This window comes from Xyrauchen texanus, chromosome 31, assembly GCF_025860055.1.
Source record: "Xyrauchen texanus isolate HMW12.3.18 chromosome 31, RBS_HiC_50CHRs, whole genome shotgun sequence".
Classification (NCBI taxonomy): Eukaryota; Metazoa; Chordata; class Actinopteri; order Cypriniformes; family Catostomidae; genus Xyrauchen; species Xyrauchen texanus.
In genome coordinates, this window is record NC_068306.1 from 4,225,297 (window position 1) to 4,229,702 (window position 4,406).

The following is a 4,406-nucleotide window of genomic DNA, read 5'->3' on the forward strand; positions in this document are numbered from 1 at the left end:
TACAAGCAATGCCAATAAACTGTTTTTTTCTTATTAAAATTCATGTGTTCTGTGTACTTTATAACATTTTAAGGGCAATTGGGCGATCACAACAGAATAAACAATTATTTTTTTTCATTCTCATCCAAACGAGGCCATTGAAAGCCCTGATAGGTTTTGTCACCACTTTGGAAGTTTTGTCTGATGGTTGAAACCACACAAGAGGGTAGAGGCTTCCTTATACTCCTCCCTAAAACTCCATAAGCCCAGCGTATAGCCTGCCTGTACGCAGTGTACAGGTATTGCCTAGGAATAAGTAGGAAAGATTCTTACGTTTTAAACTCTGTAAGTAGGTTGGAAACGTCATTTGAAGCCTGTCTCTTATGCATGTTTGTGCATGCAACACATCTCCTGTCACCTATTGCTGTTGTTCAAAGGACTCAGTGTAAAAACATTGGTAAAGTAAACATAAACCATGAACATACTCGTGCGTGCTGGCTTGAAGGGGACCATGATCCTGTCTGAAGTATGAATATGCTATTTGTAGCACAAACGGATTCAGGCAGCATGCCTCAAATCCAGGATGCTGCGTTAGGCACGTTACATCTGCTGGCCACGGGGTGAGATCCTCGACCAGCGACCAAAACGCGCTCACCTCCCTACAACACAAGCTCTCCACCACAGTTTCCATGGGACGACACCGCCCACACAGACGCTTACTACTCACTCACTCCCTCTCACCGTAAGCCTGATGGTGTCAATGACAATCAATCACGAGGAAAACTAGTTGGCACTATCAACAATAATCACACTGACGACGCCTACTCGGCGTCGGCTACGGCGAAACAACATTTTCACCGGAGAAAGAGGTAAAAGCTTAGAAATAAAGCATAAAAGTTATTGTATGCACTGCTGTTCATAGACTACTAGCTCCAGCGGTCATTGCTGCGTTTCTAAATGATAGCAACTCACCAGGACACTACACCAATTCTCCATTCATTCTCCTCTGACCATGCATTTATTTGTCTTTGACGGCCATCTGCTCTCGGTATTTCCTCATTCGCCCTCTCACGTCTAAACGGTTAGAAATTGTATGGCTGTGGGCCATCATAAATGTTAACTGTGGGTCTTGCCACCTCTTCCTCATCCCAGTTAGACGCCATAGTAGTCAGTGCTAGTGTGCTAGAATTAGTTCAAGTAGCTGAGAACGGCTGAGGCTACATTCCACCGCGTCTACCTCATGTGACGCCATCGCGAATCGCGTAAAAAATAACCGCTTTCTAACCAAAAACTACAAAAACTGGACTTTAACACCATTTTGGAGACATTTCTAACTTTATATACATATCTTGACTGCTTTATCTACCCATTAATCGACAGTGGTGTTTAACCTGCACCATGGGCTTTAAAGCACTTTAGTGCTGGAAGAAGGTTTCGTGTTAGTGCTCTTGATCGCGGCACAACAGACTCTAATCGCGAAACAGACAGAGGACAGAGAGGAGGCATAAAGGCTGATACTTCTGCCTCCGTCGGGATTTATAGTTCTGCGTTCAGTGTCTGTCGCCGCTAGTTCGCAAAGCAACAGAAGTAGACGTGTTTACATCGGTGCTCGGGGAAGCGGTACATAGATCCAACTTTTGTTCAAACTGGAGTTAATTAACATTTATCTGACACGGTTGTTATATGATAAATAAATGTATTATGAACGTTTTTAGGTCGCTAGATTAATTTATGGTTTATGAGCTTCTCTGTTCAACCCGTTTGTATGTAATAAGCTTCAGAGCTTTCATTAAAAGCTTTCATAAAATGCTATTACATTCATTCCTAATGGCATGGGTGATTTTTAAATGTGCATTATAGATCAATTTGACTTGTTTAAACAAATATTATAAGCAGTAATGCAGATAAATACTTCATTATTAATTCACCTTATGTCACTTAATATTTTTCCTTTTAGCAGATGAGTAAGTTGATTTCAGGCCCATCAATGAGACGTCACAAGGAAGAAATGGTATGTATATCAGTGTAATAAGATTTATATATTTAAGTGTAACATGGATTCAGGTTGACACTTAATCAAATTGTCATTGTCTGCCTGTAGGAAGCACTGGTAAATGTTGCCATTTCCTCACTGGCCAACTGTATATCAGAAAAGTAAAAGTAGTTACTTACTTATCAGGAAAGTAACAGTCATTTTAGAGCTCTAAAAATCAATGTCATGTCCAGCATGGCAACAACTAGCCACCAAGGTTCACAATATGCAGAAAATAACGTTGGACAAATCTAAGTTAGCCATCAAGCTATGAGTAGCTTTACAAGGTATTGCAGCTGCAGCATACATTACATTTATAAAGTTTATATGGTATTTTACCATTTGTGAAAAATAATGATCATTATACATACATTGTGTAAGCTGCTGTGGCAACAACCATTTATAATTCAGCAGGTTTTAACTTCAACATAAACATGTGGTCTAAACCGCATAACTGGTAAACTGGTAATCAGAAGGACGCTGGTTCAATCCCCACAACCACCACCATTGTGTCCTTGAGCAAGGCACTTAACTCCAGGTTGCTCCGGGGGGATTGTCCCTGTAAGAAGTGCTCTGTAAGTCGCTTTGGATAAAAGCGTCTGCCAAATGCATAAATGTAAATTTTATCAAATTTCAAGTTGCACTTAATTTTGTGGTACATTTGTAACGCATAATTAGTCACATTTCCAAATATTTAGGACCCACCTTCTATCAGTTATACACAACATTGTGCTGTTCTAACTTTCTGATTGTTTTTATTCTTTAGATGCCTTTAACAGCAGGTGAAAGCTGATAAAAAGGAGGCCTCAGAGTTTGTCTTTGCTGTGACAGTGCAAAAATGGCTCCGTTATGCTCCTGAATGGCTTTGGGGCATTACTCGTGGTGGAAACACCTGAGTTCATCAGAGTATTTAATGAGGATTACTAGTGGTCGACCGATATATCGCCGAGGCCGATATATCGGCCGATATTGGGAATTTTTTAGATATCGGCATCGGCCGATATATTTCAAAACAGTCTGTGACAGTGCATTAGCGCTTTTTTCCACTGGCGCGAGCAGAGCGAGCATGAATGAACTGAATATGCTCGCTCTGCTCCGCCCAGCACCGTAAGACAAGCCACTCAGAAGTGAAGCAGACATCTGACAGACACAGTAAATGACCAATCAGCATTCGCTTTCTAACTTGACGCTACATTGTGTTACACACAAAAACACTCCGGTGTGCAGCGAAGTCTATTCAAACAGTACTGTGATATGTCAGATCCGCAGCTCAGCGGTAGCTCCAGTGGGGTCACAGATGTGACAAATAAATTTAAACAAAACAGAAAACATTTAACCTCACAAACAGTCAAAAATCCCGTGACTGGCTGTTCCTCAGATGCTTGCGCTGTTCTCGATACGTTTAAACTAGACGCTGTTTTCCCACGGACTGAAAAGCTGGGTCGCGTGCACTACGGATCAGTGATCGCGTGAGGTGGATGAGAAGAGAACACTGTCTGGTAAGTAATAATACATTTGAGAAAAAAAATATTCCTTAATCTGAATTAAGTTATTCACTATCTCTGTCTGCTGTATTTAATTATCCATGATTGGCGTAATATTGTGTGTAGTATACCTTTTCATATGTTCCGGTCGGATTTGATGCTAATCGAGCATGCAAATACATGTGACGGCTTACAAAGTTTCAAAGAAACAAACAAGCAAAACTAAACAGACATAAATCATTATTATTTAAAGGGTTAGTTCGGTATTTTACACTTAAAGCCCTGTTTTAAGATCGTTTCTGATGAAATAGAACGGTTAAGATTGAAATTTGGACAAATGCTGCTGTTCCGAGAATTTTTGGTTTCTGTGTTAGTACTTTAGTTTACAAAGACAAAGAATGCTTTCCAACAGGTTTTATCGTAGTTTTTGTCCGACTCCATTGACTTGACTTGGTACAAAAACTACGTTAAAACCTGTTGGAAAGCATCTTTTGCAGCGATTTTTGTGTGAGCATATCAGTGAACACCCCAGACCACTCGGTGAGTTTCACGTCTTTGTAAACTAAAGTTTAATGCGTTTTATGAATGATTGTTCCAGTGCACATAGACAACCATTGTGTAGGTGGGGGGGTGCTAACACAGAAACTGAAACTAAAGATTCTCGGAACAGCAGCATTTAAATATACTTAAAGTAAACAACCTGTTTAAACTTAATAGTGTAAATAAATGTATATTTATGAGATGGAATTGGAATTGCACATACTATTTTGTCATTAATTTATGAATATTGTTTAGATTGGTATTCTTTGTCTCTCATTTACTGTATTCACATGTATTGTATCGGCCAATCGGCCAGATTGATTTCTCAATATCGGCATCGGCCATTAAAAATCCCATATCGGTCGACCACT